Source organism: Mirounga leonina, unplaced genomic scaffold, assembly GCF_011800145.1.
Source record: "Mirounga leonina isolate KUSES-001 unplaced genomic scaffold, KU_Mleo_1.0 Mir_176, whole genome shotgun sequence".
In the NCBI taxonomy this organism is placed as follows: Eukaryota; Metazoa; Chordata; class Mammalia; order Carnivora; family Phocidae; genus Mirounga; species Mirounga leonina.
In genome coordinates, this window is record NW_023270454.1 from 58,418,069 (window position 1) to 58,442,736 (window position 24,668).

A 24,668-nucleotide genomic window follows, 5' to 3' on the forward strand; every position below is an offset into this window, starting at 1 on the left:
CATCATAGGAACTAAAGTTAACCTGTATGCAATTTCAATTTCCAAAACTGAATTGAGGTCATACTAGAATGCTAGTGATCACAGAAGAAGAAACTAGAAGAAGAAACTACATATACTTTTAGGAGAAAAACAACATTATCCCAGGCCTAGAAAAAACCTAGCAAACAAAGAAAAAAAAAAGTATCTTTAAATAACAATTAGAATGAAAACTAAATTCCCAACAGAAACAATGGAATATATTCAAAATTATGAAAGAAAAAACCACCAATCCAGAATTCTATACTCATAGAAAATATCATTTCAGAAAGATGAGGGAAAAAAGAGTAAAAGAGAGAGAGAGAATTCTCCTGTATTTTCTTCTAAAAGTTTTAAAGATTGAGATGTTTGATCTACCTGGAATTGATTTTTGTGAATGGTGTGAGGTAATATTCCAATTCCATAATTTTCATTTTGATAGCCAATCATCTCAGAACAATTATGAAAAATATACCCTTTTCCTACTAAGGGTACTCCACCATTATCATAAATCAAGTATCCATGTATAGATAGGTCTATTTCCGAGCTCTTTTTTTGTTGTTCCACTGATCTGCTTGTTTCTGTGATCATACCAAACTAATTTTACTATGATAGTATATTTGGTACTAAATCACTGCACATTATTCTTCATCAAAGATATCTTAGCTCTTCAGGATCTTAGCACCTGTACACAAATACTAAACTCAGTTTGTCAGTTTTCAAAAAAAAAAAACCTATTGGAAGTTTGATTCTTCCAATCCTTGAGCATGATAAATGTCTCATTTTATTAACATCTTTTGTCTCTCAATTTATAATTTTTTCCATGAAGATCTCACATACAGTTTATAAGATTTATTTCTAGGTACTTGATACTCTCACACTACTATAAATGACATTTAAAAAAATTTTGCTTGTTGAATGCTTCTTGTTCATTTATAGAAAAACAATTTTGAGATGTTTTCTTATAAAACTGGCAATTTAACTGTGGATTCGTGGGAATTGTCTAGCTGTACAATTAGATCATCTCCAAATAACAGCAGTTTTCTTTCCTTCTTCCTATCTTTATAAAATTTATTTCTTTTTCTTGCCTTAATGGACTAAGGTTACCAATACAATGTTAAAGCATTCTTGTTTCATTCCCAATAGTGTTGAGGATGTTTTCAATATTTCACAATTTACCATTATATTTACTATAGTTTTTTTGTCACCCTTTACCAGGAATATGCCTTCAATTCTCACTTTGCTAAGTTTTTTACCATAATTGGATGTTGAATTTTATCAAATACCTTTTCTTTCCCATTGAAATGATTATATGACTTTTTTTCTTCAAACTGTTAGACATTAATGGGTTTTCTTTTCGTTTAAGATTTTATTTATTTATTTGAGAGAGAGAGAGAGAAGAGTGCACAAGCAAGAGGAAGGGGCAGAGGGAGAGAAGAAAAGGGATTGAATCTCAAGCACACTCCCTGCTGAGTGCGTAGCCCAACAGGGAGCTCAATCTCATGAGCCTGAGATCATGAGCTGGGCCGAAATCAAGAGTCAGATGCTTAATTGGCTGAGCCACCCAGGCACTCCCAACATTAATTGATTTTCTAATGCTAAACAAAATTTACACTCATAGACAATTCCCAACTTGGTCATGAAGTTTTTTTCTAATACATTGTTGGAGTCGGCTTTACTGAGGTTTTGCTTAAGAATCTAGTATGTATGTTTATGAATGAGTTTGACCAGTCATTTTTATTCTTTATTCTCTCTTTGTTAAGTTTTTGTTGCCAGGGTTATGCTAGACTCATAAAATAAGTAACTGATTTCCTTATTTTTATATGCTTTGGAGTAATTTGCACAATAATGGAATTATTAATGCTCTAAGTGTTTGCAAGAACTCTTCAATTTAAAAAGTCTGGTCCTGGGGCACCTGGGTGGCTCAGTTGGTTAAGCGACTGCCTTCGGCTCAGGTCATGATCCTGGAGTCCCGGGATCGAGTCCCGCATCGGGCTCCCTGCTGAGCAGCGGGTCTGCTTCTCCCTCTGACCCTCCTCCCTCTCGTGCTCTCTGTCTCTCATTCTCTCTCTCTCAAATAAATAAATAAAAAATAAAATTAAAAAAAAAATTAAAAGTCTGGTCCTTGTGATTTCTTTGTAGGAAGATTTTTTAGCTACTGGTTTGGTATCTTTAATGGTTATGATATTATTCCAGTTTTCTCTTTCTTCTTGAGTCAGTTTTCCAGTGCATTTGACCACTTTATATAAGTTTTCAACATTTTTGGCATAAAGTTCTTGAGAACAGCTTTTTATTATTTGTTGTTATTTACAGCATCAGATACCCATTGCCCTTTCTATACTTATTATTAGATATTTGCGTGTTCTCTCTTTTTTACCTTGATTAACCTAACCAGATATTTGTCAATTTAGTCTCTGAAAAGAATAAGACATTTACTTTATTAATATTCCCTATTGAATTTTATTTACTGTTCCATGTATATTTCTGTGGTATTACTTTCTTTCTCCTGTTTTCTTGAGGGCTAGTCTGCTGTTACTTCCCTAATTTCTTGAGATGGAACTTTATTCATTAATTTTTATCCCTTCTTTTATAATGAAAGCATTTAAGACTATAAACATCTTACTAAGTAGTAATAGAGCTGAACATTACTGTATTTTATATGTTGTATTTTTTACAATGTTTAGCTCTTAATAATTTCTAAAATCTATCATGATTTTTATTTGCCTCATGAAGTATTTAGAAGTATTTTTTCTTTATTTTTAAAAATATGGAATTTTTCTAGTTATGTTTTTGCTATCAATTTCTAACAATTGCTTGGTTGTCAGAGAATGTGATCTGTGTAACATCCAGCTTTAAAATTTATTCGAACTTGTTTTACAACCCAATGTGTAGCTAGTTTTTATAAATGTTCTGTGTTTTTAACTGTATACTGCCTGTAAAGAGACTCTTATCAGTTTTCTTTAAAAATGTTTTTATTGGGGCGCCTGGGTGGCTCAGTCATTAAGCGTCTGCCTTTGGCTCAGGTCATGATCCCAGGGTCCTGGGATCGAGCCCCGCATCGGGCTCTCTGCTCAGCGGAGCTTCTCCCTCTCCCACTCCCCCTGCTTGTGTTCCCTCTCTTGCTGTGTCTCTCTCTGTCAAATAAATAAATAAAATCTTTAAAAAAAATAAAAATAAAAATAAAATAAAATAAAAATGTTTTTATTTTATCTTCACTTTTGAATGATAGTTTTCACTGGATAAAGAATTCTAGGTTGACAGTTATTTTCTCAGAAGATATTATTCCACCTAGCTAGTATATATTCAGGCGGCATATCCACATAAGGTTGACTATGGTTACAAATTCTTAAGAGATTTTTTTTTCCCCCTTACCAGCATCAATGTTTGAGGCATATTTTCTTCAAGTTCTCACTTGGAAGTAGGAAAAAGGGGAGGTTGTATTTATCCTTATTCAGATGGTGTAGTCCTTAGAATCTCAACTTTATGGATACCCCTCCTCATAGGCAACTTGGGTAGGCCCTGGGCTCTGACCTCCATCCTCTGAGCTTGGGTTCAGTAAGTACCTTCAAAGTGAAAGCCATCTTCACTGCTGTGCTTACCTCTGATTTCCTCCTTTTACTCAGTACCTATGCTGAATATCCTCTTATGGTATTAGCACATGATTGTGTTCCAGAATTTTTTATCCATCATTTTAAATTGTTTTCAGAGGAAGGGTTTATTCTGGTCCCTAGAATATCATGTTAGAGAAACAAAATTGTTTCCAACCAGTTTTTAGTACCCCACTTTTAATATGAACAAACAACCAAAGATCATCGACTTTTTTTTTTCCGAGAGAGAGAGAGAAGTGGGTGGGGAGGGGCAGAGGGAGAGAGAGAATCTTAAGCAGGCTCTATATCCAGTGCAGAGCCCAACACAGGGCTCAACCTCACAACCCTGAGATCATGACCTGAGCCAAAAACAGGAGTCAGATGCTTAACTGACTGAGCCACTCAGGTGCCCTGAGATCATAAGACTTTTGAGGAAAATCTCTATATTGAAAGATGTAGACAGATACAAATGGGGTGGGGGGGAGAAGCTTGGAAAAAACAGTAATCATTCAGGCAACAAAAGAAAACTGCAAAACCATTAATATCCTCAGAAACATAAGAAAAGATGTTTTATCTCTGAAACAAAAACAATTTAAATAGATATGTCAATAGAACCTAAAAGAACTCTGGAAATTTTTAAAAATCTTTTAGTAGAAATAAAAATCAATAGATGTATTAGAGTATAAAGTTAAGAAAAATAAATTTAAAAAATAAAGATGAGATGTAGAGACTCCGAGAGAATAAGAAAAAAAATAAGAAAATCAAAGAAGCAGTCCTAGAGAACCATCATCCAACTAATAGTAGTTTTAGAAATGAAGAGCAAAGAAAATTTACCAAAAATAAAGGACGTGATTTTTCAGATTAAAATATTCTTCTGCATGCTCAGCAAACATACAAACAGGTATACATTAATGCATATTGTCATAAAGTTTTAGCATACTAAGGGCAAAGGTTCAGGGCAGTGAGGAGAAAGGAACATGACAAAAACAAAGAATCCAGAGTTATAATAGCATCAGAATTCTCTATTTTTTTTTTTAAGATTTTCAGAATTCTCTATTATAAATATTAGAAGCAAGAAGAAAAGGGAACACTGGCCTAAATTTCTGCAAGACAATTATTTTCAACTGAGAGTTCTGTCAAACTCTCAGGAAAGTATAAGGATAAAATAAAAATATTTTAAGACGTACAGATGAACAACAGTACATAAAAGATGCTCTGTATCACTGATCATCAAGGACATGCAGATTAAAACCCCAATGAGCTATCTTCTCACACTTGTTAGAGTGGCTATTATTAAAAAAATAAAAATAAAAAAATAACAAGTGGCAACAAGTTGGCAAGGATGTGGAGAAAAGGCAACCCTTATGCACTATCGGTAGAAATGTATATTCATTCAGCCACTATGATAAACAATAAGGAGATTCTTCAAAAACTTAAAAATAAAACTACCATATGACCCAGCAATTCCATTTGTGGATATTTATCCAAAGAAAATAAAAACACTAACTTGAAAAGATAAATGCACCTCCCATGTTCATTGCAGCATTATTTACCATAATAATAATGGACATAATGGACAACTTAAGTGTCCATTGATGGGTGAATTGATAAAGAAAATGTGGTATACACAATGCACTATTACAGCCATAAAAAAAGAATGAAAGCTTGCCATTGGCAACAACATGGATGGACCTTGAAGGCAGTATGCTAAGTCAAGTAAGTTAGACAGAGAAAGACAAATATCTTAAGATCTCACTTATATGTGGAATCTAAAAAAGATTTTTTTTTAAATGGCTCAGAGAGACAAAGAACAAGATTGGTGGTTACCAGAAGCAGGGGTTGCAGAGTAGGTAAAATGTGTGAAGGGGGAGTCAAAGTACAAACTTCCAATTATAAAATAAATAAGTCATAGGGACGTAATGTACATCATGGCAATTATAGTTAATAATACTATATTGCATATTTGACAGTTGTTAAGAAAGTAAATCTTGAAAGTTTTCATCACAAGAAAAAAATTCTTCTAACTATGTATGGTGATAGATGTTAACTAGACTTACTGACTCACTTCTCCATATATACAAACATTGAATCATTATGTTATACATCTGAGATTAATATAATATTGTATGTCAACTATACCTCAATACAAATATTTTTTTCAAACATACAAGGTCTCAAAATATGTACATTTCATGCACTCTTTTTCAACCAAGTACTGAAAACTGTGTCAACCAAAACAAGAAAACAAACCAAGAAAGAGGAAGATGTGGTTCCAGGAAATGAGGAATAACATCTGAAAGAATCAAAAGAACTCACATGATTATGGTGAGTTATCGAAAGAAAAGTGCACTGTCACAGGCCCAGAGAGATTCTCCAAGAAGACAAATTCCACAGAATATTTTATATGTTACAATGTACTGAAAGGAGAATTAGAAAAATGACCTAGTTTGCAGTTGATAAGAATACAGAACACCAGGACACCTGGGTGGCTCAGTCAGTTAAGTGTCTGCCTTCAGCTCAGGTCATGATCCCAGGGTCCTGTGATGGAGTGCTGCATTGGGCTCCCTGCTCAGCGGGGAGCCTGTTTCTCCCTCTCCCCACTGCTCGTGCTCTCTCTCTCACTATCTCTCTCTCTCTCTCTCAAATAAATAAATAAAATCTTAAAAAAAAAAAAGAATACAGAACACCAATCAAATACACAATCAATCAGAATGGGTAAAGAAGATGTAAGATAGATAGATAGATAGATAGATAGATAGATAGATAGATAGATATACAGAAAGAGAGAGAGAGAAAGATAAAATGTAGAGATATATATTATTCAGCCATCAAAAAGAATGAAATCTTGTCATTTGCAATGCCATGTATGGAACTAGAGTGTATTATGCTAAGTGAAATAAGTCAGTCAGAGAAAGACAAATACCATATGATCTCACTCATCTGTGGAATTTAAGAAAGAAAACACGAACATATGGGAAGGAGGAAAAGAAAAAAAGGAGAGAAGGAAACAAGTCATAACTGACTCTTAATGACAGACAACAAACTGAGGGTTGTTGGAGTGGAGGTGGGTAGGGGATGGGCTAGATGGGTGATGGGCATTAAGGAGGGCACTTGTGATGAGCACTGTGTGTTGTATGTAAGTGGTAAATCACTGAATTCTCCTCCAGAAACCAATATTGCACTATATGTTAACTAACAAAATTTAACTTTTAAAAATTTAAATTAAAATAAAAACAAATACACAATCAATCAGAAAACCAAGACAATTATTAACTCCAAGGAAAATAGTAAGTTGTGTAAGAAAGAGTAATCATTAAAAAAAAAAAAAACTTCATGGCTCAGTTAGAAATAGTATTTACCTAATCATAAAAACATAAATTCCCAATACGTATCTCAGCAAAAATTTTATACCCTAAAAATGTAGGATCACAAGGAATGTGTGCATGTGATAGGGGTTTGTGAGAGCTAAAGTCTCCTTCCTCCCAGAGGGAAGTAATAATCAATGCCAAAACCAGAAATATTAAGATGCAGCAATAGGAACCCGCCATTTGAAGATGTTGACATGAGTACAGAGGATCGGATCACTTTCTTGAAAACCATGGCCTCTGATAAGGGGGGAAAAAATCAGAGGAGAGGATAGGGAGCTGATGGTCTTGTGTACAAAATTCACAGAAAAATGGATTCTTTAAACATAAATAATTTTGATTTAAAAAAAAAAAAAACCTAAGAAGATTCAGCCACTACTTTAGTTGGGTCTACAATATGGGGCACCTGAATACCATATGATTTAAATATTTTTATTTTTCTCCCATTATACAGACAAAAACCAATCTCAGGCAACGCCAATGCCAGGACACCTGTATCACGAGGAGCTCAGGTTACACTGGAAAAAGGGAGGAACGTGAGAAGTGCTGCCATGTTTCTCTTGGCTTGAGTAGCCACCTCATGATAAGTTGCCATATGACATATGATGATGCATTATTGGGTCCTTATGACTGACACCATAGTGGTTATGAGAAATATATATGGTTTTCCTTTCATATATTAGAATCTTGCCAGTGAAAGGCACTTTTCACCCACTTTGAGCATCATTAGCTCTTTCTCACAGTTTCTACCTTTATAAGAAACTTCCCTTTCACCACATGAGAGATTTTTCCTACGCTCCTTTTATTATCCTGAAAATGTTTTTCTCACCCAGTCCCTCATACTGGTCTGACTACCACACAGCATTAATGAAGCTTTATGCATAGGTTGGGGTGGGGAGGGTGACAATGCTCTCTGGTTTTTACTTTACACAAATCATTTCATATGTTTCACATTTAAGGAGGTTGGACTCGATCACTCATTCAATCTTTCTAAAGGTCTGCTATGTTCTGCTGCCAGAGCCCATAATTACCATAAAACAGGTTGATTTCAGGCCGAATTGCACTGGAAAATGACATTTTGCATTTTTATTGGCACTTTGAAGAGAACATATTCTTCTCCAGTTATTGTACTTTTAACACTAAAATACTGAGAAATAGTCTTTCCATATGTATTATAAGAAAAAATATTTAAAATTTAAGATTTATTCCCTTCTCTTGTAATTTTTATTAGCATTTTAAGCAAGTTCAGTGCCCATCAGACCTAGGTCTAGTTATTTTTATTGATGCCATATAGACAATCCATAATCAAAACCACCAGCCAAACTGCTGTGTCTCCTCTGCTTCTGCTAGAAAATTGGCAGAAAATTCTCATTTAAAACTTGCAAGAAAAACCCAGAGGAAGCTTGCAGAAGTCCTTTATGCTATATTTCCCAGCAACATAATATTTTCCTGCCTTTGAAAACTCAATTAAATTTTACTTCACCAAAAGTGTGAAAACCAGGTGGCACCTAAGAATCCCATCCCCCCTCTGCCTTATTCTTATAAAAATAACACTGTGATATTTTGCAACAGATAATGTAAATCCCTTTGACCACCCTAGCAAAATGTTATATCAGAGACCATGAATATGGAATATTGGTTTTCCCTCCAAGCGTGAAAGGAAGAAACTTGACCAGAGCACTAATCTCTCTGTTCTCTGTACCTCACCAAGAAAATCGATCTTCTGCCACCTGCTGTGGTACTAATATTGCCTTTGTGTTCCAAACTCTCTTGGGTATTCTATTCCTATAAGGGATGCTTAAGTAAGTTCAAGCCACATTTTGAAAGAAAATCCCTCAAGTGACCACTTAAGCCCTTCGCTGCCCCGAAACTTCACCCAACTTCTGAGCATGTCGGAGACTGACCTTACCTTCCACCAAAGAAACCCAGTTACTGTTTCTCTTGTGGCCTTAGAATGGACCACAGTTGGGTTTCATTCATTCTTTACTCGTGTTCAATTAATATCGCTTGACCTAGGCCAATCTCTCAAGAGGCCTGAGTTCAAAAGAAGCACATCATGAAGGTTTCCAATAGCACCACCAGCTTTTGTAAATCTGAGGATTATCTCAGTTTTGCTTGGTTTTGCCAGGGCCAAAGTTTCGCCCACACTTTGTTTTGTTACCACGTTGGACTGATAAGAGATAGGACCACAAAGCAAGTGAAAATACTAGGCAGAGCTTAGAATTCTTTCAGCAGGTTAGAGAAACTATGTTTTAGGAGTCTTTGAGGTTTCTCAGGAAAGCCTAGAGAAGTCAAGTGACTGTTCGAATTCACTAGAGGGTTAATGGCAGTGCCAAGTGTAGAACACTGTTCTCACATCTCCCTGCACTGTGTCAACTTTAAACTACAATCCCTAGGTGCTGAACTTCACAAGTCACATAGGCAGCCTGCGACAATGAGCTACAGGGCTGGAGTCACATGAAAGGACTGAGTTAGAGATACACAAATGAGGGTTGCAGCCATTGACTTTCCCAAGAGACAAAATGTGAAAAGGTTATATTTAACATGAAAACGAATAGACTTAAAATTTGTGATTTTGACAATTTGCGACTAAACTTGAAGGCCCAAGACACATAGTGATTTGAAATTTTGTTAAAACTGGAAGAGTAAATGGTCTGTGAGCCTGGCCTCAAGCCTTGCATGCACACTTCAGCAGAGATTTTGTTCTAGGTTTCTCCTCTGTACAAAGTAATGCTCATAGAGTGGGGGTTTTTTAATTTCTTATTAAAAAAAATGGCTTTGAAGAGGAAGTCACCTGGTTGTGTGAATGAAGCAATAACACAAAAGCAAGGATATCTAAGAAAATGATCTCCCTTAGATGACATATTAAGTAAAATTGCATACTGTTGAATACAATCATTTAATCAATTAACCAACAAAAATACCCTATGAGTTCCTAATGTATGCCTGGGCTAAGTCTCAGTGGTATAGCTGTGAATACCTATGACACACTTCATGTCCTCAGTGAGCTACAAATAACCAGTTTCAAACAAGATGTCTGTTATAAAAGAGGAGTATGAGGTACCTCAGGAACATAGCACCATGGAACCTGACATCGTCCTCCAGAGAATACCTTCCTGAATGGGTGATGCCGAAGCTAACACCTGTACTTTAGGTAGAAATAAGAACGAGTCATTAACTTGTTTTAGCAATTGCTTCAGTCAGTCCAAAAATTATATTTTGTAGAGAAAATGATATCTTTTAGAAGTTATTGCAAATTTGGGGATTCTAAAGATTCTAGAACTGTTTATCCCTTGAGAATGTTAATGATAGGAGAATCACTGAGGGCTGATGCCTCAGACTCCTGTCAGGAAATAAAATGAGGAATATGATCCAGAGATACAAACAGAGAAATGTGGCTGGAGAGAAGAGAGGAGGTGAACAATTGGTACGAAATGCTTTAAGAGGTTTGAGAAGAACGAGGAAGGGGGAAAGACGGTTTTCTTAGAAATCTTCAAGAGAGAGTGGTTGGAGTGGAATGGAGGGTGGTCTGACTGCAAGGGGGAACAGGGCTCGTGTGGACTAGAAATGGAGGGAGCAAATAAATACCTTTGCTCTTTCAAAAGTGTCACAAGTGGCCACCCCTCCTCACTTCAAGGACCTCCTGAAATCCTAGTCCTCTCAAGAAATCATTTTTAATAGGAAGAAGAGAAGAAGAATACTTTTATTTGCTTTTTCTCAAATATCACCACAAACCGTCACTAAGTGTTAGCGTATTCTAAATGCTTAATGTCTTATTTATTCCACAGTTATGTCACACAAAGTCAGATGCTCTTAGATGGGCAGCAAACCAGAGAAAACATCTGCGATCCTGAATTATTGATAATTAAAGCAATAAAATCACTACTTGCCAGGACTATTCTAGGGAATTGTACCTACAATTCAGAGAGCCTTAAAAGAGTGCCACCTTCAAAGCTGAGCCTGCTCAGCCTCTCACCGTGTGGCAAAGTGGCCCCAGTGCTGCCCACACTCACTTGTCTCTGCCACTCACAGCTCTCGGACAGGTCACTGTCTGCTCAGAATTATTTCAGCTTTCCTTTACCTACATTAAAAAGCCAGCATGCCTCAGCTTGCCCTAAAGTGTCCTCCGCAATACAGTCCCAGCTTAGCCAACCTTCCAAAACTACCTTATGAAAATCTTCCACTCCCGTCCAACTGACCTATTCCCTATTTCTTGTGCCATTCCGTCCTGAAGGAAAGCCAACTACTGGATGCCTCTGCTTTATGCCCTCCATTGGACTATAATTGAGGGACTATAGTTAAAGTATTTATTACAGTATCTGGTGATAAATGAACTCTGAATGAATGATGACGTAGTTTCTATTGTATCCTGTATGCACCTGGCATGATTACTTTTTGTCCGCTTCTTCTTTTTCAAATGTTTTGTTTTTTTTTTTCATTTTAGTTCTAAGTTCCTAGAAGTAGGAAGTCTGCTTACTGACATTATAAAGTCAGCACTTTAGTCACCCCATAAAGACCTCTGGATGATGATGATAGCTCATTTTCCTTCAGTGTGTTAATATATACAATGCATGCAATTAATTGAACTATGAATTTATTCTCTATCATGGGGTTAGCAGACAAGTAAGCCAAAGGATGACTATTATGCTATCCATATAATTATGATTCCATAAGAAAACACACTTTTTGTTTATTTTTAAAAGCCAATGCCATCTCTCAGTAATTTTCCTGTTTCATCTTATTTCATCTCACTATGGCTTCAAAAGATATCCTAAGCTTTTTAAAGTTAATATTTTTTAAATCCAATATCAAATACAACTCAGTGATATGCAATATAGCTACCTCTCCTCCAGTTCAGGGGAGTCCTATTTTCCACACAATAAAATATGCCTCTGTCCCTTAAGGAATACAGAGAAAATCTCTGTATTTTTGCTCTCCATAAGTTCATTTTCTGCAAACATACATAACATCATGGTCTTATTTCTCTGTTTAAGTGGCTACATGATAATGACATAAACATTCCTAACCCACATTTACTGTAGAGTAGCACCATGTTTCACACTAGAAGTAAGTGCTAGTAAAATTGTGCAAAATTCAGGGGTTGCTTCCAAAACTTTTTGTCAACATTTTTCAACTGCTCTGTTTCAAGACCATAAAGTTTTGAACCAAAGACATTTGGAAAGAAACTGAAACCATATGAATCAAAGAAGATGAGAACAAGAATAATGAAAGTTGACGGATGTGAAACCCACAAATTTCTCCCAGTTTTAACCAAAAAACCATGTAGGATGACTGTGCTTTCCTCTCCTCCAGCTCCTCCTTCCCTTGCCCCCATCACCTCTGCCAGTACCTTTTGCTATTTTATGTGGTTGTTACTAGACCGAAAATTCTTACCTTTTCCTACCTCTTGAGAAAATGAGAAAACAGTAACTACCTTGTCTAATAATTACCAAATCCAAAGTATAAATATCTTTTGCAGATATCATTCAATTTTTACTGATGGATTCTACAAACTCCTACTCGGCAGAGTACTTTTTCTTGTATCTGTACAACACCACAAACCAGTTAGTTAATAAATAAATAAATAAATAAATAAATAAATAAATATTCAAATGCTTCATCATCTATTTTGCCCATGCTGGGGCACACCACTGGTTTTTGGCTTCAGAGTTTTGTTTTCTTTTCTCTTCATTTCGATTCTTTTTTTTTTAATTGACCCAAAATTGGCTGTCACGTAGACAGATTAAGATAATGAAAAGTATCGGGGCGCCTGGGTGGCTCAGTCGTTGAGCGTCTGCCTTCGGCTCAGGTCATGATCCCAGGGTCCTGGGATCGAGTCCCGCATCGGGCTCCCTGCTCGGCGGGAGGCCTGCTTCTCCCTCTCCCACTCCCCCTGCTTGTGTTCCTGCTCTCGCTATGTCTCTCTCTGTCAAATAAATAAATAAATAAATAAATAAATAATCAAAAAAAAAAATTTTTCATACAGTGTTTATCATGTGGGGGCTTTTTGCATTAACCTTGATTTTTTCCAATATTGCATTAAAATAGCATTTATCTTCATGACTGAAGTTTTTGAAACCCCCTTAAATTTTATCCCTGAGATAAGTGCCTCGCTCACCTTACCTTAAACCCAACGCTTCAAGACTCTGAGAAAAACTAAAAATAAAACACTAGGAAAATATGTAATGCATCCATAATAAATGACTGACATTATTAGCCAGCAAGCAGCTTTAATATCCAATAGATATTACATTTTATTGTAAAGAGACAAAGTTCACAAGCAGCCTCATACTATAAAAACCCACAGCAAGAAAACCATCTCCATAGGCAGGGTGGTAATATATGAAAGAAAATAAAAGAAAGAAAAAAAACCCTTTTATTAATAAGAGACTGACAAATCAGCAGCACGTTCTCGGTTTCCTTGCCCTCTTGGTATGACTGGGCTGTGTTCAGTCTGGCCCTTCCTTTTCAGAGCCAAATCTTTGAGGGTTAGACGGTGCAGCCTGGGACACCTCCCTTTCCACCTACTGCTTAGTACTGTTAGAACATCCTGCCTGGAAAGGTGGAAACAGCTTCGAGGACATATGAAGTTGAATTTCTAGCCTTTCTTCAAAGGCAAGTCCTTTCCTGACTCCTTAGAAATGGCTGATTACCTGGTGTTGCTTCTGTCCAGAGGCAGCTTTTTCTTGCCCAGCAGAGGCACTGTCTCAAAGGCCATTTCCCTAAAACTGGTCCACACAGAAGGCACTAGGCATGGGCTCTGAGGCCGCACAGAGGGAGGTTCCAACTGCAGGTGGGAGAAGTGTGGGGGGCTGAAGGTGTTTGAGATTCAGAACTTTTGAGAACACTCTCTTCATTCCCCCTGTCTATGAGCAAGGCCCCAGTTGACAGCTCTACCATAGGAATAACTGCCCTAATATATAGCTCACGGTTATAAAGAGCAGTTCAAATTACTATTTATTTATTACAACTCATTATTTTCACAACTGAGAAATACAGAAGAATTAAGCGATTTTTCAACCTTTTCTGTAGGATCTAAACCTTATGATAACAACATAAGAGGAAATTTCTCCTTACAAAAATATTACAACAACTAAATGTTGAAAAATAATAGAATAATGGCATTATCATTTGGCAGCCTTTGATGAATTAATGGGTGTACAGCTATACTACCCAATAGGGTAGCTACTAGTCACATGTGGCTATTTACATTTAAATTTAAATGAATTAAAATTTTAAAAATTAAAAATGTAGTTTCTCAATCACCCTAGCCACATTTAAGAGCCACATGTCCCTGGTGGCTACCGTATACAGATATAGAACAGATATAGAACATAGAGAGTACTAATATAGAACATGCCCCTCACCACAGAAATTTCTATTGGAAAGTGCTGCTCTGGAAAAGTCTCCTCTAGACAATGAACTTCAATTGCTGCCAGACATTGTGTGATAGAAGTACACAACCTCGCCAACAAAATAAATCAAACCTGAATAAAATTAAGCCTCTGGATCTAACCACCAATTTACAGGAAATACAGGGGACAGAGGAATGTGTTACACAACACCATGGGGACCCAGTCAGCAAATTCCAGATTGTGGAATGCTATTCAGAACAAATGATGCAGTTTTGTTGACAAAAATATTACCAAAAAAAAATGGATGGAGGAAGAAACTTAAATCTCATAAATTCCACGAGATTTAAAGGACATATCAAATAATTATAATCTATAGCCTTTGTTAAAAGCCTATTTCAAACAAACTGGGAAATGAATAATTACAATTTTAAAACAACTGTGGAAATTTGCACACTGACTGGATATTTGCTGATGTAACTATCGTTAATAGGCATAAAAATGGTATTATAGGGATATTTTAAGCATCTTTACCTTTTAGGTACATACTGAAATATTTACAGATGAAGTGATTGCTTGGACTTTACTTCAAAATGATCTGGATGTGGGACCTTGGAGAAGTAAACAATGAAACAAGCTTGGCTATGACTTCGTTGGAACTAGATAATGGGCACAGGGGAGTTCATTACATTTTTCTCTTTTTTGTGTACGTTTGAATTTTCCCATAATAGAAAGTTTTTAAAAATACTATTGTGTCAGCCAATTATAATCTGCTAACATATAAATCTGTTAACTGCAGATGAACTAGCAACAATATTTAACTATTCTTCATCTGTGATAAAACAATTTATACTCTAGATCTTGGTAAATCTCATTGCAACATGACCTCCACTGTAGGATGCTTAAGCTTTATATTAAGCATAAGCATTTTTTTCCATATAACAAATGAAAATACTCATCTTAATTAAAACATTTCTCAGTTAAAAGAAAAAAAATAAGTCAGACATCACTCTTAACATGACACCAGTAGGGGGAGATAGATGCTGGCTTTCCTCTGGGAAAATTTTTTGAAGAAATAATCCATGTTTAATTTGAGAGTTTGGACAATTTGGGGGTTGGGAGCTGGCGAGGACACTCTCCTACTGTGTTTTCAGTAGTTTTACAATTCCATCCTCAATTCTTTAGCTTCCATTTCCAGGAGAAGAATTGTTCACTCTGCATCATAACATTCTTTTTTTCCAAGCTAAATATATGTTCAAATTATAGTAATAACGCTGTTCAAATTGTGCTTCTGCTCCTGTCTTATATCTCTGTAATGGACTTCCTAGATACTATTCAAGTATTTCTTTAAAAGTACTTCTTTTACTCCTTCATGTATAATGCTAAGTTAACATTTGTGTGAAGTTAGTACTCTTCCAAGTAATGTCATTCATTTATACAACCAGTTCTTGAATGTCTACTGTGTTCAATCTTCTGTGGTCAGTACTGGAGTTTTCACGAAGAATAAGAATTAGTCCCTACCCTTAAGTAGCTTATGGTTTAGTAGAAGAGCATAGCACACCGTAAGATAAGATAGGGGATGTACGTGATAGTATGGGAGTCTGTGGAAGGGCAACTAGCCGGTCTTGGAGGAAGACTTCCCAAATGGAATATACAACCATGTATTCCATCTATTCACCAGTTTGTTTATTTACTTAGAATTTTTATTTTATCTGTTCAACAAATACATACTGAGCACTTTTTATGAATAAGACACAGTGTCCTCTTAATTCAAATCACCATAAATTCTTCTTGCTCAGGACACAATCTTGGACAGAGTATGCCTGCCTGTAACAATGAATAGTTCTAAACAATTTTTCTTCACTTTGTGAAGTTGACATTTTCAATGTAAATTTTTCCTTCCACTGGAAAACCCCCAGTAATTCAAATATTACTTCTGGGTATGTCATACTAATTTTTTAGAAAAGATTCTGTGTTATATCCTTATATGAAATTAAACAGATTCTCTTTCTTTAATGATTATGCAATTTCTTATGCTCTTTAACCAATTCATTTAAAATATTCTTATTGTCAAGACCATAACTCCACAGAAAGTCTTCATTATGGTTCTCCCTCTGCACTAAACTTAATTAACATGATCATCTCATGGTCAGTAAGGAGAAAGTTTCTCTTCCAAGAATTACATCCTTTGGGTTATAGCCTTTTACCACCTTCTGGTATTCCTAAGTATTATCCCCTCCTCTACCACAGTCCAACACAGGCAGATAACTAAATGTGCACATAATCTTTCTGTTCTGTGAGGAAATTTGAGTTGTAGATAGTCCCTACTTGGCAACAGTCTTGAGTATTCAGAAAGTTCCACAAGGGGCTCTCTTGCACTACTTTTATTTTATGTCCCCAAAAGCCTCCTCCTTGTAGATTTCCATCTGGTCTCACCTCCTTCCTTCCCTAGATCCAAGCTGATATTTCACTGTGAGATTCCAGAGGGAGTAGTAAGGGATTTTTACCCATTTGGCCCCGGGCTTTCCATTTCACTTCAGTTTGAGCAGCTCAGGATCACCACCTCAGCCAGCATGTCCCTGAATTGTCTTTCAAGGAGTCTCTGATTAGCCCTTTGGGTGTTTCTGGGCATTAAGCTCCATACTCAGCTTTCCCTTCTCCGAAGTGCTTTCTGAACTGTTTTCCTTCATGTTCCTCTTCCTGACTTCTGTTGATAATCTGCCCTTGCTCTTGAGTTATTTCAGCCTTCTATTATGAATTATCTCCATCAAGTTCTCTCAAGCTTCTTCCTCAAAATGTCACTAACATGCCTTCTTATTTCTTTCCTCTAAGCTCTTGAATCTGTTGCTCTAGTCTGCAAGGTTTCCTGCTCTGATACATGGTTCTCTTAGTCAGGTTCCCAGATACTCCTTCTCTTGCATAACTTGCAGCAGCCACTAGACAATTTTTTTAAGGGAGAGTGGTTTTTCTCTTCCGAAGACCATGCCTCTGAGCTTCGCCTCTGAACTTCCTTCAACTCTGACCATTCACCATACCCAGCATGTCTAGGGGATCCAGCCCACACAGTCTTTTCAAGTGTCCAACTACTTCTACAACAATAAAAAAGACTGTTAGGATACAAATGATATCCACAAGAGTGAACTTCCAAGTATATAGTCCCATGTTCTTTGGCTTGACAGAGGGTTGCAGCATTAGTCTTGTCCAAGCCCTCTCTGTGTTTATGCCATTTTTTGTCACAGGCAACCTTCCTAGCCCTGAGGCTGGGGGTCAGTATCTTCACTGGTTTCTTCTATTTTCACTTCCTGCTGCAGGTCATGCCTCTCTGGCATTGTTGGGTCCTTTTCTACCTTGACCTTAAGGTCACTTCTCAATCTTAGGTCCTAATTGTCCTTCTCCAGTCATATGCCCTCAACAGTTTCGGAGCATCCCACATTTACTGGTTCATTTCTAGTTCCTTCTGACCTTCTTTCCTCTTCTTTTCAATAGAGGTATATTCATTTTGCATCAGTTCATACTGGAGCTCTCCTTTCCCCTCTCTCCCTCCCTCTCTCTCAAATTTTTATTACTCCAAAAGCTTCAAGCTTCTTTATAACTCTGCTGCCAGCATCTCTAGCCTCTTGGATGAAAAATCATCAGGGTCAAACCAGGCACATTGGCACAGTGAACTTTCAACTAACTGCCACCCCTGAATTCTGATCAGGAATCTCACTATACTAATATTTTTTATCTTAATTACATGTGTTCTTTAAAGATTCTATTTCCATTTTATCATATCTAGTTTATAAATCATAGTGTGTTGAAGGGAAGTATACTTTCATACTTTTTTTTTTTGAGAATCTCTTTGCTGTACTTTCATTATTGTGAACTGGGTACCTATTGTAAACATAGCATAGTCAGGCATTTTCATTTGGAATAAATAACAAACCAACCAACCCTGGAACTCTGGAGTGTTGCCTAAAGGGTCTAAGTCTGCTATCTAACTTGGGTTGCACATCAGAACTATCTGTGGATCATTTAAAATGAAAAAGTTCTACCTCTGTCTCTCCTTCTCTCCAGGGGCTCAGATTCAGAAACTCCTTGGGGAACTCAGAACCACTAATCCAAATGATTCTTGAGATAGTGATATCAATAGCCACGGTGAAGGTAAGGAGCCTGGAATTTCATCTCTGTGAACAAATGTAAGTGATAAGATTAGCCTTCTGTGATTTTGCTTTGCCTTCATCTTGCCTCTCTTCAAAGAACTGCACTTCACATGTTTTTTCCCACTCTTGTGGACTCCCATCCTGATGTTCTAAAGTAAACTCATTTTTTGATGGGCACATGAATAAACAACATAATATCCTTTGCCAAAGGAAAAGAAAGGGTCATCACACTCCATTTTCACATTGTTGTTTATCAAGCTAATTTATCTCCTGGGGTGTATGGGGATTTCTTTCTATATCCAGAACGGCCCTTGGACTTATTCAACATCTAACAGTCTTCTTAAGGTGGAGATGGCTGAACCAGGATTGAAAAAAATACTTGGAGGAAAGGTCTCCAGAAAGAATAAAAGCAAATTACCAAAGACTTCACTTGCTCACACAACATTTACTAAACAACCACTGTTGTTTATAGAATGTCAGACACTATTAGTCCTTGACATTTTCTACAGTCTAACTTATTAGCTCTTCATTCATTTTAGGAGACTGAGTTTATGAGAGAAAAAAGGGGAGGAAGGGCTAGTTTCTTTATGTGTTTGTCAGGCCCAATCTTTCATTATTCTACTGCTTAGCCCCCCATTTTTTCTTCGATTTCTTTCTTTGTTGTTAACGCAGCATGTAAAAGAGAGAGAATTTCCTTCTCTTCTAAGAAATAGCAAGGGATCTTAAGTAATTATGCCTATAATATGTGTCAAATGAGCTTGTTTTATTTCTGGCTTGGCTGTTAGATTGCTGGGGGTTCTGACATTGCTGATGATTTCTAAGTGACTTAGATTTCCCAAAAGTGGGGCAAGTTATTCCCTAAAATATTTGAGGAAGTACGGGGTAGAAAGCCTAAAGCAACAAACCTGGTTTAATCGTAGCCTCACCTAACCATCTATGTGAACAGAGGAAGCCCTTTACGCCTGAGACTCAATTTACCCCTCTGTAAAATGGAGAGAGAGAGAGATCTACATAAAGGGTGATGAGGATTATAAACAATGTCCATTAAGCAACTAGCATAATTCCTCTCTCATGGTAGATGTCAATATTATTATTATTCTTTACCACTCTTAAATGTCAGTGAGAGACTTTGAGACTCTTGTATGACAAGACCCCATGCCATCAAGCTTTAGGAATAAGAGAGTTTTGTCAGTAAATATATCAAGGGCTCATAGACAAACACTTCAAATAATCCATCACACAATGACACCACTCCCTATCATGCTGCCAAAGAGCCCTTATCAAGCAAGAGGATATGTCATGTGAAAGACACCAGATACATTGAACCATATTACATGACTACTCTGTTTTGTTTTTACCACTGGACTGTGTAAGACTGAATGTTTTGTTTTGTTTTGTTTTGTTTTGTTATTACTTGCAGCTGTTCCAAAAAAAGGAAGGAAGAAAGCTTCTTCCTTTGAATGTTGAAGCTTTAACTTGCACCTAATTTTGAACAGAAAGCAAGGAGGAGAAAATATCAGTTATGCACCCCAATTGGTTGAGCAGCCCCTTGCCACCATCATGCAGAGATCATGGACTGACAGCTAAAAGAGAAGAAATCTCCCTAATAGCAGACCTGCCCAGATACAAAATAAGGGAATATTCTAGCAACATTCATCCATTCATTTCCAAGTAAATAATCCCACAGAAATTAGGAGGAACAAAAAATTAACCTACATTCTTTCACTTCACAACATAGTTCCAGATACGATCTTTGGCTTTATTTTCATAACAAGTTGTGTTCTTCACATGTCCTACTGCATTTCAGGGAAATTATTCATTTGCCATGGTTCCAGATAATGTCTACAATAAAACTGATGATTCCATTCACTTCTAACTGTTGAAGTTTCTGTCTCCTCAAGGTCTTTTCTGCTTCTAAAATTCTCAAATTCTTTAAGGCCTTCAGGGTGATTCTTGATACAATTTACTTGTATTGTATACCATATTAGACCTTCAGAGAAAACCTCTCCCTATTCTGAGAAAAACTCATGGAGGCCTTGTGTCTTCCAAAGTGGATCACCTGCTGATAATGATCAGAAAAGTAACACCCATGCAAAAAGCACCTATAGGCCAGGCAAAGCATTTTATATATGGAGAACAGTTTATTTAATCCTCCAAAGACCCTGTAAACTAGGTTTTCATTTCCACGTGTTGTAGAAGAGGCTTCAAGAGATTAAGGTGGTGCCGGTTACAATTTGGTAAAAATCTGGAACTAGTAAAATCTACATCTCCCTGACTCCAAAACTTGTGTTCTCTTCTTTATGCTGAACTACCTAGAATAAAAAGGGAAATGTGTAAATATATTATATCACCTGACAGTTTTAGAACCTACAAAGCTGAGATATGCAAAGTCTACCTGCAGTGAATCAGGAGCAAAGCCTGGGGGTCGGACACTGGCAGCCCAAACATTTAAGAGCCAGGTTTCGATTGACCTTCACAATGTTTGGCTTCACTTCAAGTTAATTGCCAACATTTAAAACCATACCGAATTCACATATAATCAGGACCAGGAATTTCTGCTGACAAACCAGCCTATCTGGCTACCCCAGGGTTCCACATTCCCACATGATAACTATGACGGAAGCTGAGCAGCAGATGCTCCTTTAGACAAGACACTCCCTCTCCCATACACCACAGCCTACTCTCCACTAACATAGCTGGTGTGCCTGAGCCTTTGGGCTTTTGAATTTGTGACCTCTTCCTTTTCTCTATGGCATCCTCTCTAGAAAAATTAGAAGGTAAAATGTTCTCAACTTCATAAACATACAGTGTGTCAAAACTATAAGAAAGGGTGTAATGTGTACCTTTTCCTCAATGGTTTCCTCTTGGGAATGACCCAAAGATTGTGAGGGTTTGGAGAACAGCCTAGGGCCTTCAATTAAAATAGTTTTGTCTTTGGTTACTACCGGAATAAACCTGTAAGCAGACAGCTGTTCATGCCAGCTGAAATTCTAGTCTTGGGTGGGATGGCAGAGGTTTACGACTTCAGATGAGAAACAGGCAGGAACAGATTATATTCTTATGCCAAGTTTCTTTCTTTATTGTCATGGAAGCAAGAAGAGAAATGCAGAAAGGGGAAAGCTTTGCTAGACCCAATGTTTCACTCAGACTTTCTGCTAGGCACCAGGAGCTGCTCAAGATTTTGCAAACACTTTTACAGGAAAATCATGGCTTTGGAAAACTTCCCAAATTAAAACACAACTGGAAAAGAATAAAGACCATGCATTTGTCTTTAAACTCAGAAGTGGAACCCCCCGGGATTTGGTATTCTATAACAAGACTGGAAACATTATTAACGTTAATAAATAAACATCTGGATTGACTTGCAGTCTAAATTTAAGTGTCCTAAATATTTTGGCTCCATTATAACTATACGCATTTTCCAAAATTCTCCAATGTTTCTTCTGTCCTTAGCCTACATTTCATTTTCTTCTGAGTCTTTTAATTCAGGATGAAAATGAACCTGGTTATATAAACGTTTAAGCACCAAATGTCCATAAAAGATATAGAATTGGTCTTGATTTCATCCTTCATATTGCATAATCTGGGTCCTTTACAGACTCATAGCCTTTTAATTGAAACCATATAATCACACCATTTCCTTCTCTTCCGTTCACATAATGCTTTCTACTATAGATCATCACAAGAGTGCCAAAATTTACCAACAAAAATTTCATTGAGCTGAAATTAAAACTTAAGGCCATTACATTAATTTTGCTTCTTAATGTAAAATTTAGCCGGGGTTAGTCTAGCTTTGGATAGTGTTAGGGAGAAAACATACAATATGGTGGCCTAAACCAGATTACGCCCTAATCACGACCAAGTTTCACTTAGATCCTCAAGGGTACTCCAAATGCAAGAGTAAATGTGAAGTAAAGGTCAGCAAAACACACCTTCACCAAGAAAAGTGCAATAAAACCAATGCAAAATTAAATGAGCCAGCTACAGAGAATTCTACTCATAAACACAGTGCTTCGATTTAATCTGTTCCTCACCACCTCCGTTTGAGAATGTTCGTCTCGGGTCCCTGGGCTGCTGTTGCTGCCTTGAGTCTTTCTCTAGTTGTAAGCCAAGGGGTTGCTATGCAAAGTCCCAATGCATGGAACCAGAGTTAATCATTCACAGGCCCTTTTGCCTGAAATAAGATGCTTTTCATTTCCCTTGGCTTATGTGAATAATGAAAAAAGAAAACAAACAAAGGAGATAACTGCACTATGTTAAAAGATAATCCCTTAGCATAACTATTCTCTAGAAGGCTGAGCACCATAGGCAGGCAAAAATCCAGTCTGCATTCAGCCACTACCTTGTCATCCATTTATAAGAGATTATGCCATGACAGAGCTTCAAGTCATTTAGAAATGCTCCCATTTCCCAAGGCCTCCACTATGTTTATATGCAGGATCCCATATTATTTTTCCTGGTGTTATGGCAACAAAGATTTCAGTGTTTACAGAGCTATCAAGTTCTGACAGGCCAAGCTGGGGACTTTGCATCACTGGCTCACATTAAAATGGAGCGAGGGACTTGGGGAGCAGAGCACAGGCACAGCTGTCCTCACAACTAATACCTGAGCAGAAGAGATGGAGGAAGCAGGCAAATGGTGCTAATCAACTCGCAGAGCCACTCTCCCCCAAGGGAATTCGCCTCCACGATCCGCGGTTTAAGGAATATATTACGAAGGATCCGGAACCTAGGAAGTCACATTAAACCCAAAAGAAAAGCAAACCCCAAATTCCTACTACAGTTTTGGACTCCATGTGGATTTTTAAAGCTCTGTTGAACACGGGATGTTGGAGTCCATTATTAGACCTCTGGGGTAGGGGAAAGGGAAATGAAAATTCAGTAGGTGAAGAAAGGGCAGAACAAGTACTCTCTCTGTGCCCACTTTTTGTTTTTAACTACACAGTAGAGAGCAGCCCGGCTTACCTTCACATCTAACTCAATCTTTGCCCATAGCTTAGAAGTTTCCGGTATACTCCAACTCTGGGGCTAATTATGGTATTAAGCTGGCTATGAATATATCCTAGAAATGCTTGTATCCCACAAACAAGATTATCTTGAGAATTTGCCACCTACTCCATGAAAATAACTATGTGTACATGTGACCTCACGGTTGGAGGTTCTCTGCACTGAAGCTGTCTCTGGAGTTTACCCAGACTCCTCCATATCCCATGGGACTGAGACATGGGCCTAAAAACAAGACATAGAGTTAAAAAACAGGTCCTCCCAAACATACTCTTTGGATATCTTGCTTATGGTTGAAGCAGGAAATAAAAGCCATCAGCTTAACCTCAGATACAAGAAGCCACAACTTTCCAGTCCTAGCTGTGGGCCAGGGAAACAATCAAGCCAGAGCAAAATGGAACAATAAATGTTAAGCCAAGTCTCTGTCTTTCTCTTTTTCTTTTCTTTGTGTATGTGTGTTCATAAGATGATTGGTACTTCCTTGGTTACAAAAGCGTAGGATGGCCTTTACAAGCACGTGTTTAATTTTTTTTTTAATTTGAGGTTTTGTTCTGTTTAAAATTGTAAACAGCAAGAAATACGCACGTGTCCTAATGCTCAAGATGAACACTCCAACAAATAATAAACTGTGACTTACCATGTAACATAAGACATGTGAAAAAAAAAGTCTTGTTTACATGGTATGGGCTTTCCACTTATATAAAATAAATGTTAAAGTATTGGGGGGAAAGGTATTATAATAATTACAATAAATGTCTCTCCATGTATTTCTAGATAAACTAGAGCTGTGTAAAAAATAGATAGAAATGAGTAAGTATGACATCATCGTCTTTCCCTTTGGAAGTTAATAGTGCTGACAGGGCTGTTTCCCAAGACTAGTTGGAAAGACTAGTTGGAAAAATTAGTTGGAAACCTGTGAGAGAAGAACAGAGCTGTGTGCTCTATATCCACATTAGGCCCATCCTCTCAATAGCAACTGTGACCATGGTTTGCAATATCTGTTGCTATCCATGACTTTGCCTTTCTTTCTTCAAAAGCTGACTTTGCTCATAGTTTGCCAGTGCCCTTGGGATTCTGGCACACAGACTAGTTTATCCGTGGCTGATCTTCCCAATAGTCAGAGATTAAAGGATATTGTTTGGAACTATGCTTTAGCGTGTCCTTTTATTTCTTCTGGTCAACTCACTTCAGTTTACCACCCAG

General features: G+C 37.2%; 1 long non-coding RNA gene across 1 annotated transcript in view; it reads left to right on the forward strand.

The window, feature by feature from the left end:
• The window catches only part of LOC118022347, a 37,809-nt gene extending 17,665 nt beyond the window's left edge, over positions 1-20,144 (forward strand). The window contains exons 2-4 of the long non-coding RNA XR_004682483.1: positions 14,861-15,025; positions 18,376-18,462; positions 19,882-20,144. This is a non-coding gene — a long non-coding RNA (uncharacterized LOC118022347). The remainder of the gene's footprint in view (positions 1-14,860; positions 15,026-18,375; positions 18,463-19,881) is intronic.
• The last annotated feature ends 4,524 nt before the right edge of the window (positions 20,145-24,668 follow it).